The sequence below is a fragment of the Lissotriton helveticus genome, chromosome 1_2 (assembly GCF_964261635.1).
Source record: "Lissotriton helveticus chromosome 1_2, aLisHel1.1, whole genome shotgun sequence".
Classification (NCBI taxonomy): domain Eukaryota; kingdom Metazoa; phylum Chordata; class Amphibia; order Caudata; family Salamandridae; genus Lissotriton; species Lissotriton helveticus.
Genome location: NC_136058.1, coordinates 335742185 through 335756374, shown reverse-complemented (window position 1 = coordinate 335756374; position 14190 = coordinate 335742185).

Genomic DNA, 14190 nt, shown 5'->3' with positions numbered 1-14190 from the left:
AGAGCGTAAAAGGCTGGGGCCGAATAAAAGGCTGGGGCAGAATAGAATAAATTGAGTCGTGAGAGCAAACACCCTGTGGTTCCTATGCAAACAGTGTTTGTGGAAAACATTTGTAAAGCTGTGTAAGCACATTTTCACGTGAAAAGCGTAACCTTAGAAATGAAGCATATTAAATGCAGTGGGGCTCATATAAGACGGCCAGGGCTCGAGTCGGGGTACCATGCGAGTGGACGGCGTCCCCCCACTTATTTTACCGGGTGGACGCCGTCCGCCCTGCCAAACGGCTGGACTTCACTCTTTGGCCTCTGTGGGATGAGATCGGAGTGCACCTTTCATGACGTCACTTCCTGTTGTGACATCACTTCTGGTGACAGCGTCCCCCCACTTATCTTTTTAGGATTTGTGCCCTGATGACGGCCTTGCGCCACTGGTACGATGTTAAAAGTGACGCACCGGCGGTGCAACACCTTCATAAATAAGGCCCTGTATCTTTCCGCACGGCATACATTGTAGTAAATAAGCATGCTGAAAACCATTTAGCTAAAGCGCGTTCACTTACACACCCTTGAAAATAAAGGGCCTGAATAACTGTAGTGGCGCAGACAGCGTTGACAAATAGTATAGTTCAGATTGTGTTTAATGACCAACGTTTGCTTATTTTACTTATGATAAGGTGAAATATTTAGGAAAAGTGCTTACACAATGTTAAAAATGTCCGATGGTACTCTTGTCACGATTTTCCTGTGTAACAGGTGTAGAAGGTGCCCAAAGATGTTCTTTTGGTACCTTTGTAAAGAATAAATTTGTTACCGTGAATAAACAAAATTAGGTTATAAGAGATTGTATGACGTTACAACGAATTCCGTTGCAACGCATGCCTTTACCACGCATGCGTACAACGGAATTCGTTTTCCAAGCATAACCTTTACCTCGAATATTCCTTTACCACGCATACATTTACAACGTTTTTCATTGTAAATTTATGCATGGTGAGGGCATACTCTTGTTAAAGGTTATAACTCCCCTTACATGCCCCTAGCCTCCCATCCTTATATTTAACCCTGCCCTTAACCCTTAATATATATATATATTGTTTTACTAAAATGCCCCTTACCTTTTAACTCGCCTTCTCTCCATCTTCTTTGGTTACGTCGGTCGTACGTCGTTAAGATGAAGCGGAAGTTACTTTCCGTTTCCTCTCTAACGACGTTGATTGCATCAGCTTCGACTCTTCAGGTTAGTTTTGTTTTTGGGGGGAGACCCCCCAGCACCCCTTTTTTTTCCAACGCTCTATTTAATTTTTTATGGGGGAGACTCCCCAAACCCCCCTTTTTTTCTTTTCATTTACCACATATGCCTTTACTACGTATTTCGTAGTAAAGGTATGCGTGGTAAAGCCTCTCGTTGTAACCACGCATGCGTTGTAATGCATGCGTGGTAAAGGATTTCGTGGAAACGGCCGCGTTGTAGTGGCCGTTTCCCGTTATAAGAGTCTAGTTTTAACTCAAATGCTGGCTGGTTGAATAAGCAAAAACGCAGGGTTTTGTATAATTACGGGCTTTGTGCAAAGCAGTATAAATTCAGTGTGAGCAGTATTTAAAAGCAACATTTTGGCTTGTAAATGTTGTATATTAAACCTGACATGGTTTTGCACGGGATCTATAATATAGTAAATTAGCATGTTGAAATGCATTGCGCAGCTAAGCTTCCCGTTGAACACCAGTTATAAAAAAAGGCCATAAATAACTATAGGTGCGCTTGCAGCAGCGTACATTTGCTAATAGGTATAAACAGTGCAATCTGATGTTAGATGTGTGCAATTGTACACATAGCATTAATGTCTCAATGTAAATAAAAACCATGAACATAAAAAAATCTATAGGTATTGGGAAGGTAGAGGGGAGGGTGCGTTGTTTGTTGCTGTCTCCATCGGAACAATGTGTGGGAGGCCATTTTGTCAGGCTTTGCCTTTAGCAGAGCTGAGAGGTGTGAGAGACATGCAATGTAGTCCGAGAGATCTTAGGAGGAAGACGCAGAAAGTACGAGGTAGACCCATGAGAGGCAAAAGCCTGTTGTTAACCCTAAATCGGAGTTTGAGCAAAACAGTCGAAATCCCATGGAAACCTTAATTATATTGGCAAATGTTAATTTTGAAAAATAACCTAGTAAATATTGTATTGTTTCCAACGTTATATATTGTATTAAAAGTTCATGTATAATTGCGTTCAGTTATACCCTGTCTCTAGACGTCACTCTTGACAAGAACCTATGGAGGCCCACATCAAAAACTCTGCAAAAAGTGCTCTTTTCTCTCTTAAACACCTCAAAAAATTGAAACCTTTTCTTCCACATGATGACCTCAAGACAGCAGTCCAATCCCTGGTTTTCCCTCTAAAATCGACTACGGGAACGCCATTCTTACAGGGACTCCTAAAGCTCACCTAGGCCCTCTAAGGGCAGTGCTGAACATGGCCGCTCGACTCATATCAGGAGTAAAAAGATTTGCACACATCACTCCAGCTCTCAACTCCCTGAAATGGCTTTCCATGGAAGGGAGATGTATTTACAAGCTGGCCTGCATCACACACAAAACCCTCCACTCTCCGGCCCCCAACTACCTGAGCAACAAACTGGCAAGAGCAGGTCAAGTCAGAACACTGAGAAGCTCCAACTCACTCCTTCTCATTCCGCCAAAAATTAAAAAGAAAACCATCCAACACCATTTTCTGGCAATGCTCCCAGGATATGGAACGCTCTCCCGGGAGTCCTCAGATCTACTTAACAAATACTTTCCTGAACAACGTCAACTAACCTAGACCTCAATACTCCCAGTTGACTCCCTTTCAAGGATTGTTGATGAACAGACTATGCTAATCACCTTGTTTTTCTTTTTTTTCACTCCCCCTCCGTTTCACAGTTATTTATTGTTCATGCTGTATTCTTTATCTGTGGTTTGCTCACTTACTGTGAGCCTCCTAGGTAATGTAAGGCCCTTCTTTCTTTCACAATGTTTATGTAAAGCGCTCTGATACCTACGGATCTAGCTAGCGCTATACAAAACTTTTTAAAATAAAAAATAAAATAAAGAATGAAGACCCTAAATATTTAGCGTTGCGCCAACAGCTGTTAAATAATGTTCTTGTTTACCTATTATAAGAAAGAAGTTTAGTTTGTTAGCTTTAATAAGAAATTTTAGCTTCACATGATAAAAATACAAAGAAAGCTCTAACGTCGGTCAAACTCAAAATAAGTAAACAATTAAATTACGTACAGAAAAATGTAGCTAATGTACTTACACAAGCAAAAACTCTTCCGATAGTACGCTTGTATCTCTTTTTCACAGTAAGAGGTGTAGAAAGTGTTGTCAAACGAAGTTATTTCCGTACCTTCGAAAAAAAATATGTTAACGCAAATAAAATAAATGATGTTATAAGGGGCAACCTTTGACGCAAGGAAGCAGCAAGGGAAGGGGAGACAGGAGGGGGACTGCACATGTTTCCCTTGTGTGAACAAGCAGGGGCACCATATGTTTGCAAGGTAATTACAAACATATGTTGTCCCTGCTCGCTCTCGCCAGGGAATAGCCAGACGTGCACGAGTTGCCATTGAAGGCAATGGAACGCATGCACGGTTTGGCCTGAAAAGGCGCATCAATGGCTTTAGGTCTCTCTCCTATGGAACACATGCGCATTGCGTAGGACGAGACCTAAAAATAAAAACCATGCACATGTGCTTTGGTTGGGGCGTTGTCATCATGAGAGGAGCCGAGCACACGCACTGCCCTGCTAGTCTGAGCCCTGTCACAAGACAAAGCAGGCACATGGAACAGTGTAGTGTGGCGCAGGTGGGGCAGTGAGAGTGGTGTGGTCGTAGGATCTACAAGTGGATCCCCACTGAAACGAGAAGAACAGCCACCCAGGCCCTTGTCAGCAGCAGGTTGGACTATGGAAACGCCCTCTATGCAGGAGCCTCGGCCAAACTCCTGAGACGGCTCCAACGCATCCAGAACGCCTCTGCACGCCTGATCCTCGACATCCCTCGCCGCAGCCACATCACACCCCACCTGAGAGACCTGCACTGGCTCCCGGTCAACAAGAGGATAACCTTCAAGCTCCTCACCCATGCACACAAGGCACTCCACAACACCGGACCAACGTACCTCAACACACGACTCAGCTTCTACACCCCCACCCGCCAGCTCCGCTCCCCCGACCTCGCCCTTGCTACAGTCCCCCGCTTCCGAAGAGAGACCTCAGGCGGCATATCGTTCTCCCACCTCGCCGCCAAGACCTGGAACACCCTCCCCATCCATGTACGGCAGACCCAAGACCTGCTGACCTTCAGAAAACTCCTCAAGACCTGGCTTTTCAAGCAGTAGCAGCATTCCCCACCCCAGCGCCTTGAGACCCTCACGGGTGAGTAGTGCGCTTTACAAACGATATGATTGATTGATTGATTAATTGATTGATTGATTGATTGATTGGTGGGAAGAAGGAGCCGAGGTGGACGAGCCAACTGATTTACAGGTGGAGCTGAGCCACGGATCTATGACTCGGATCTAAGAGCCCGTGCAAGAGCAGAGCCCTCAAAAGGGTTGCCATGTAGATGACACCGCATAAAATGTAATAAAGTCGCTTCAAAGTTCCAAAAAGTGAATTGCTTTGTTTGAAGCTTTGACATTAACACATCATATTATAGCAATCCCCTGAAAAGTAATTATTACAAATAAGTCCACTAAGGGTTTATGTCTAAAAGCTAAGAAGCAAGGCAATTGTCATGTAAACTCTGTTCCTGGCCCAGATTATTATAGTGCAAAGGAAAGTGTTTTGGTGAAATACAATCCTTGCCTAACATCAGTGGAGAAGCCGGACCGATTTATCCAGCTTTTTGGTGTCACTTTGTTCAAATGAGTACCTATTTGTGTTTCCTTACGTCCAGACTTTGCTTTTACCTCTTTGTGCATTTACATATGGCGTGAACTCCACAGGAAGGTATTGGAGGCTTAGCACGACCACCGGCCCCATGACATAAGGTCCATTCCTGACTTACAGACATGGCGAGAATCACAGGAGGTGGACGCAGAAACTCGAACCCAGATTCAGAGTCAGTATCTCTGTCCCTATACAGTGGAGGAATTAGGCAGAAGGCACAGGAGAGCTCGGCTCGTTATGGGCTCGTGGTTTCAACAGGACCATGAGCCGAGCCAGGCCTCGGGCTCGAGCCTGGCTCGAGCTTTCAGTGCCTCGCCCACCCCTAGGAATGAGGGAGACAGAGCTAATGGGAAGGGGGTGGAGCCCTGTCACTTCCCTGTCAGTCAGGACTCCGTCACAAGACAAAGCAGGAGCAGGCGGGACAGTGAGAAGAGGGCAGTGTGAGAGGGTTTATGTAAGGAGGAAGTGGGAAGGCGCGGCAGAGCCAGTCACTGCCCTTCTAGTCACGGCGCTGTTACGAGACAACGCCGGGGCAGAGCAGGGAGGGGCAGGTGGGACAGTGAGTGAGAGGGCGTGTGGTGAGAAGGTAAAAGGGAGGAGGGATACAGAGCTAGTGGGAAGGAGGGGCAGAGGGGCTCTGACAGAAGACAAGGCAGGAGAAGGTGGGACAGTGAGGACGAGGTCACCACGAGAAAATGAGGAGCTGATGAGGAAGAGATGATGAAAGCTGCGACTGCCCCGTGGCTGCCACTGACCAGTCCGAGGCTTCGCCTCTGAGCTGTACGTGCGGGGTGGAGAGCGCAGGATGGAAGCACGCACAACAAGAAGAGGGCAAAGCTGATGTGTGTGAGGGGGAATGACCCTGAGTGTGAAAGGAAGACACAGGTGCGGCCTTGAGGAGAATCAAGTACACGGGAGGCCAGAACAGACATTATCCACTATCTCATAATACCAGAAACCCCTCACTAACAGAGCCCGGATAGCTCAGTCGGTAGAGCATCAGACTTTTAATCTGAGGGTCTAGGGTTCAAGTCCCTATTCGGGCGGATATTTTTTTCACTCAAATTGTAATTGTATTTGTGATAAACAAGCACTGTTTGTCCTCTCGCATTCTGCTCCTCCTCACGACTCAACCTGGTACCAGAATCTTTATCCCCATTTCTCTGAACTTCCGCTCGCATTTCACCTTTTATTTAGTGGCACAGAGTTAGTAGCGCCCCCTGCTGCCGCGAAGGGCGCACTGACAAGTCCCTACGAAGTCCAAGCGCTAGGAATTGAATACTGTTCAACTAATTCGTGACTCATTTTTTGCTCTTTATGTTTTTCCTAGACCCATTATTGACTGAATGCAGAGGTTACCTGTGCTGGCCTCACCCCTTGTACATCACATTTAAACATCTGTTTGAGATGACCTCCTGACACACATAGCCTGCACCCTAAAATTAACTCCTTCGATACTGATCATGGAACCGCTCCGCCATCAGCTGCGGTGGCGCTATGCTGATGACGAGCGGTTCCGTCATGGCGCGCTCGGATTCCACGCCTGCGCTGGGCGTTCCATTGAGCGGCGGGGCCATGACGGAACCGCCCCGTCATGAGCACAGCTCAACTGAGGCTGGTGACAGAGCGGTTCCGTCACCAGCATGGGCGCGCTGCGGCAGAATAGCCGCCGCAGCGAAGGTGTTAAAGTACCCTCCCTCAGGGCATTAAGTGGATGGCAAAACTCGGGGTCTCCTAAAGGGGCGTGGTCGATGTAATTAAGGGCGTGGCTTAAAAACACGAATAAGCTAAAAATCTGTGCTTAGCCTAGTGTGCCAACCGACTAGTATTTTTCTGTTTCTGTCAATGCATCCAGATATATAATACAACAAGCAACATTACACCTACAACAAGCCAGGACTGTTGGCTTTGTCAGTGGTTGTTAGTTGAACAGGATAAATAAGCAACAACTATGGCTTCATTGTATATAGTAATGAAAATGCTTCTTTCCGCAATGATGAGACTGTGATAGAACTAGAACGAGTCTCTTTGAAGTTACATCAAAGGCAGTAAAGGGTGGGGCTGCTGCAGAGTTAAGGTTTATTTTTCACCCTGAAGGGACCCGCCTCAGCACCCACTTTTTGAAATTGCATGAGAGCAGTGCACCTAGGGCACAAGTCTAAAAGGAGAAGTGGGGGGGACGCTGTCGCCGGAAGGGACGTCACAACAGGAAGTGACGTCACGAAAGGTGCGTCCGATCGCGTCCCAGAGAGGGCAAAGAGTGAAGTCCAGCTGTTTGGCAGGCGGGACGGCGTCCACCCGGTAAAATAAGTGGGAGGACGCGGTCCACCAGTGTGGTACCCCGACTCGAGCCCTGAGTGCACCTACCACTCCCCCTGTGCCAGTCATTCCCTTGGCACACCCCCCCCCCAGAACTCCACAGCATGGAGAAAAATGAAACGGTAATAAACTTGCTTTATTACCATTTTAGTTTTCGAGTTTCGCAGCTGCACTGTTGCTGCAGCTGCGGGCGACGCTTCTCCGCCAAAGCGGAGAAGCCACTGCTGGTTATTTTGGTGATTTAACCTGGGTAGGCATACACTACTGCACGCCTCGGTAGGCACACACTACTGCATTAGTAATCCATCAGTTACATGAAAGGCAGCAGGGACTACACATTTGTATTTACATTCAAGAGTGCAGACGCAGCAGTGCACATGGGTACAAATAGGGCCCTGGGTTACTCTGTGAAAAAAACCTCCTTGATACGGTACCTTACCTTAAAGACAATGATGATGGGTGCAATAATGGATGCAAATCTTCGGCCCGGTTCCTGATAAATGGACGGGTCAATGATGATAATTTGCCCTATATAGAAGCTATGCCTAACCCAAAGCTCAGAAATGCAATATTGAAATTTAGAGTCGGCCTGCACCCATGTAACATTAATGGGAAGATAAAATCACTGATGTCGAACGATCAAGGCCTTTGCTCATGTGGCCTACAGGTGAAATGTAGTAGCCAACATATTTTGTTGGATTGTTTGTGTTTTTTAGAAGATTGGCAAAACATTTTACTATTTTTATTGTTTATAAAAGTGTTAGTAGGGACCAAGCACTTAGCTTATTGACCAATATGAGATTTTTAAATGTGGCTCGTGCAATAGGAAGATTTTTAATTGCTATACAAGAGGTACTGAAGGAAATGGCATAGGTTGAAACGTATATATGGTGAAAATGTAATCTCACCTATGATCTAGAGACTATGCGAGATTTTGTACAAATGTATAGCTAATATATAAGTACATCCTTGCTGCTTTGGTGAAGAACTAAGAGCTCTTATACGTGGGCCCTTTTTGTTTATTTTAGTAGGTTTTTACTGTGTAGTATACTGTTTTATGGTGAAACCTTTGGGATAAATAATTTTTTTATTGTTTGTAAAGTGCTATTTTTTATGGTTAAATATGCCAAATAAAAATATTCAAATGGAATGGATAATGGGTGTTAACATGCCAGGAAAATGATAACATCTTCCAAACCTGTTAAAGCCTCAACAAGATTGTAAATCCTTTTGTATATAGTAATAATTGATATTATATATACTTAGAATGAATGGGATTCTGTCTTCCCAGTATAAACGGCACTCGCAAATGTCTTTGTAATCGATGACTTGTGACGCACCCAGTGGAGTTATATTAGCCCTCACAGCCCCCTTGGTGCAAGAGGGTATGTGCTCTATTGGGCCCCCTCCGGCACTGGGCATATGGGTGGCCGCTTCACTGCCCAGAAGAATTCAATCAGAAGGAGGGGCCTCGCCCTGGCAGTTTCATTAAGGAATCTGAACTCCAAACTGAGCGCTACTCCCCTTAACTCAAGTCATACGGGCATAACTCCCAATGATAGTCTACGGTAGAGAGCCGCAGAGGGGTGGGACTCTAAAGTACCAGATAGCACGGTCATAACAGCGCACCAAATTAATTTTGGCCTACTGAAGCACACCTCGCCTGCACAGATCAGGCTGGAGTTTGGCATACAAAAACAAACTCTGGCAAGGCAAGGAGCATATATCATCTTCTGGGACAAAGTTCGGAAATCTGCAGAAGGAACTCTCAACCGACTCATGTGTATAGAACTACAATGGTAAGCTTCATCACCTGCCTTCAAACCAGTCTGTCCAACACGGGGTTAACTCAGCTCTGAGAAACATGGACCAACAATTGCACATTCAAAAAGCTAGTATGGAAATCAGTCAAACTCCTATCATGGATCAAGGATAAAGTTTCTCTATCAAAAAGGACTCATAGCTGGATGACCCTAAATACATATTTGACTCCTGCTGCTCAAACATATCTAGCCTTGGAGAATGCTAAAACTATGAATACTCAATTTCTGAAATATCTACTAGGCCTGCTTCCCTGCACAAAGCACTTTCCACATTGGCTGGAGGTCAAAGCGAACCTCACATGTCGCCAGAGGACATGTTACACCTACTTTGTACATGTAAGAAGTTCTTGAACGAACAAAAGCAACTTTTAAAAGCTCATTTTAATCAAAGAGGTATCCGCACCTGATGATCCACAGCTGAATTGCTGCTTGGTGAAGTTCCTGAGACTGGCAGGGGAAAAATGCCAGATTAAAGCTGGAGCTCTATCTAATGGGAACTCTGAGATACACTGCAGAAGCGCTGGTCTGGAAACCGTATTATCCTCCATACCTTCACTACATAGCTATAATCAGGCTAAACAGATACACTTTTACTAGAAGTCTAGGCAACACACTTTAAATTACAGGCTGAAATGCAAAAAACAATAACTTATTTTAATTAAATTCCTTTATTCATTTTACTATTACATTAACTTTTACAATTTGCTTGGATGCAAGGGTTTTAAGTAACTATGCAAAATAAATAAAACTTTACTTACTGTACTTTCCCCTCAGGTATTGGGCAATGGTGGTGAGACCCATGGAATTAAAGCCCCTGATTGGGTCCGGAGAATGGACGCCCCCTCCGTGAACTTTGCAAGGGGGCTTCTTCAAGTTTCATTACCCCATTGAATGCACCCAGTCACCAATCATAAGGAAAAGACGACAGAACTTGACTATCATAAGTTATTACAGTGGAGTTCTGATGTAACAATGGCTGCTGCCAGCAGCTGAGGTGAAAAGCAGGTCAGGCCACCAAGCATAATTAAAGCAGCTGTTTAAAGCAACAAATGTAACATTGCTTTTTTTCTTCTGCTGTATTTTAATAGCTTACAATGACAAGCAGAGAAAATATGATTCTTTCTTGCACTTCTTAAATAGAGATAAGCTAGATTATTTCTGCATGTTGCTACACGTTCTGAGCTACTGCGACTTAAAAAAATTATATATTGAACCGTTTATAACATCTGTTTGCAACAAATGTCTAGCAGGTTTTAGATGTGTTTCATTTTGCACTAGAGGTTTCATTTTTATTTTTCATGTTTGTAAACATACTTGCATTTTCTTGAATGAGCTATGCACCAAGGTTTTAAGTGGCTTGTAGGAAAGGTGATGGTGATACCATGTATTATGTGGGATAAAGTACCCACTAGCATACATGATAAGGATATTGCAAGTCAGTGGTGTAATGAAACTTGAGGGCCCCCCAGCAAAGTAACTGAAGCCCCCCCCCCATGCCCTGGACTCACTCTAAAGGCTCACCAGCTGTGCACAGTGCTGGATGGGGCCCTCTGGAGCTAGGGCCCCCTGCACCACAAGGTCTTTAGGGGCTTTTATTACACCACTGTTGCATTTCAACTCGGAGTGCCCTAACCTTATAAATAGGGCTCCCGGTTTTATGGTATTTATTTTTTTAACATTTCCGTCTGTATTTATCCATATTTATTTTTTGCCCATTTTATCTGTATTTATCCATATTTATTTTGTGTTTCGCGTATAAATGAAGTTGTAAAGCTGTACATTTCCATATGTTTTTACCTGATAGACTTGCACTCACACTTTGATGTCTATTGTGTTTTAGCTATTTAACCTGTTAAATATTACATAACAATACATTCACTGGTAAATACTAGCATTATACCATAAATATATGGTGACATGTGCCATTATTTAAAGAAATTGCATCCTGTTTTTTAATTTCCCATGCTGTCCATCTGCTCAGCTGCTGGCCTATAATTCATGAAAGACAGACCAGAAATTCACTTTAAAGAAGCACAATTTTCTGTAGTTATCCACTTTTTAAAATAAAGGCAAACCGAAAACACATTGCTTTCTGTCTGTATTTATCTGTAAAAATACGTAAATACGGAAAAAAGGGAGCCTTACTTATAAAGGAACTCGGCATTCAGCCTTATTACAATCAATACACCACAAACCCATCACAACCAGCTCGCCTTCTCTGGGATTGGAGGAACCTCCCATGCGTCAAAGGTTCCAAAAGGCCTGATTGGCCAGGCTGCCCCTAAGTACTGGATTCACTGATCCGAAGTGCACAGTGTTGCACACTATCCATCCGTGAGAGACACTGAGGACCACTGAGTTCTAACAAGGGAGAAATCATTGACAGGGTGATTTCTGCAAAATACTGAGGGGCAGATATTCAAGCCCCTTGCGACACATTTACGCCGCGGCGTAAACCATGCGCCATGTTACGCCTTATTTACAACGTGACGCATCTAGGGAGATGCATCACGTTGTAAAACCCTGCGCCACATGAAACCTGCGTCAGGTTTCATGTGGGCGTTCCCTCACAGGAAAGCCTCATAAAAGTGACGCAGTGAAATCTACAAGATTTCACTAAATCACTTGTACAGCCATGCTGCGTCAAAACCCTGCGCCTGGTTGAAGCAGGCGTAAGGAGTGACGCAGCATAGGGCATCCTTAAACATTGCTGGAGCCGCGTCGCGCTTGCGACATGACTCCAGCAATGCGCCGCCCTTATGCCACAGGATGCGACACGCATCTGCCCATCCGTGCGCCACAGCGCACCGCATTGTAAATGCGGCACATCAGTGGTGGCGCACGGGTAGTTTTGTGTGTCGCAAGTTTTCTGGCGCATCCCTGCTGATTTGCAGAGATGCGCCAGACCTTGTAAGTCTGACCGTGACATCCCAAGACTGACGCACGACTGAGCTCTGACAAAGTCTGTCTGCTCTCAACTCAGTGTCCATTAGAAATGACTATAAATAAAACCCCTCACTGTTTCTTAAACGTGGTCCCATGAATGCTCATATGTCTGCTTGGGGAATCATTCTGCCTCGTATGGAGTGTTTAGATACTGTATGAGGGCTCTTTTATGTAGCAAAAGTACTCTGAAAGGTGTGCATCTTATAGATGAATAGTAAAGCAGCGCAGATTGTATTTGTTTGGTTTTTGGCCACGTCAACAGCAACGCAGATTAACCATTTACCGTTGGGTTTTATTATTGAATGAACATTAAGAAGCCGTGTATGTGGCAACAACGTGCTTTAAGGCTTATTTATATTGGGCTGTGTGGTGCGGCTGTGCCAGGGACAGCCCTCCCCTGGACTCTGAACTGGAGGGTTTCCAGGGTGGCGCCTTTCAATAGGAAGCCAAGAGCCCCACTCCAGTGACAGCCCCACTCCAGTAACAGCCCCACTCCAGTGACAGCCCCACTCCAGTGACAGCCCCACTCCAGTGACAGCCCCACTCCAGTGACAGCCCACTCCAGTGACAGCCCCACTCCAGTGACAGACCCACTCCAGTGACAGACCCACTCCAGTGACAGACACACTCTAGTGACAGACCCACTCCAGTGCCAGACACACTCCCGTGACAGCCCACTCCAGTGACAGACACACTCTAGTGACAGACCCACTCCAGTGCCAGACACACTCCCGTGACAGCCCACTCCAGTGACAGACCCACTCCAGTGACAGACCCACTCCAGTGACAGCCACACTCTAGTGACAGACCCACTCCAGTGACAGACGCACTCCAGTGACAGCCCCACTCCAGTGACAGACCCACTCCAGTGACAGACACACTCCAGTGACAGCCCACTCCAGTGACAGCCCCACTCCAGTGACAGCCCCACTCCAGTGACAGCCACACTCCAGTGACAGACCCACTCCAGTGACAGACCCACTCCAGTGACAGACGCACTCCAGTGACAGCCCCACTCCAGTGACAGACCCACTCCAGTGACAGACACACTCCAGTGACAGCCCACTCCAGTGACAGCCCCACTCCAGTGACAGACCCACTTCAGTGACAGACACACTCCAGTGACAGACGCACTCCAGTGACAGCCCCACTCCAGTGACAGCCCCACTCCAGTAACAGCCCCACTCCAGTGACAGCCCCACTCCAGTGACAGCCCACTCCAGTGACAGACCCACTCCAGTGACAGCCCACTCCAGTGACAGCCCACTCCAGTGACAGCCCCACTCCAGTGACAGACCCACTCCAGTGACAGACACACTCCAGTGACAGACGCACTCCAGTGACAGCCCCACTCCAGTGACAGACGCACTCCAGTGACAGCCCCACTCCAGTGACAGCCCACTCCAGTGACAGCCCCACTCCAGTGACAGACCCACTCCAGTGACAGATACACTCCAGTGACAGACGCACTCCAGTGACAGCCCCACTCCAGTGACAGCCCCACTCCAGTGACAGCCCCACTCCAGTGACAGCCCCACTCCAGTGACAGACCCACTCCAGTGACAGCCCGACTCCAGTGCAGACCCACTCCAGTGACAGACCCACTCCAGTGACAGCCCCACTCCAGTGACAGCCCCACTCCAGTGACAGACCCACTCCAGTGACAGACCCACTCCAGTGCAGACCCACTCCAGTGCAGACCCACTCCAGTGACAGACCCACTCCAGTGACAGCCCCACTCCGGTGCAGACCCACTCCGGTGCAGACCCACTCCAGTGACAGCCCCACTCCAGTGACAGACCCACTCCAGTGACAGACCCACTCCAGTGATAGACGCACTCCAGTGACAGCCCCACTCCAGTGACAGCCCCACTCCAGTGACAGCCCCACTCCAGTGCAGACCCACTCCAGTGACAGACCAACTCCAGTGACAGACCCACTCCAGTACAGACCCACTCCAGTGCAGACCCACTCCAGTGACAGACCCACTCCAGTGACAGACGCACTCCAGTGACAGACCCACTCCAGTGACAGACCCACTCCAGTGACAGCCCCACTCCAGTGCAGACCCACTCCAGTGACAGCCCCAATCCAGTGACAGCCCCACTCCAGTGACAGCCCCACTCCAGTGACAGCCCCACTCCCGTGACAGACGCACTCCAGTGACTGAC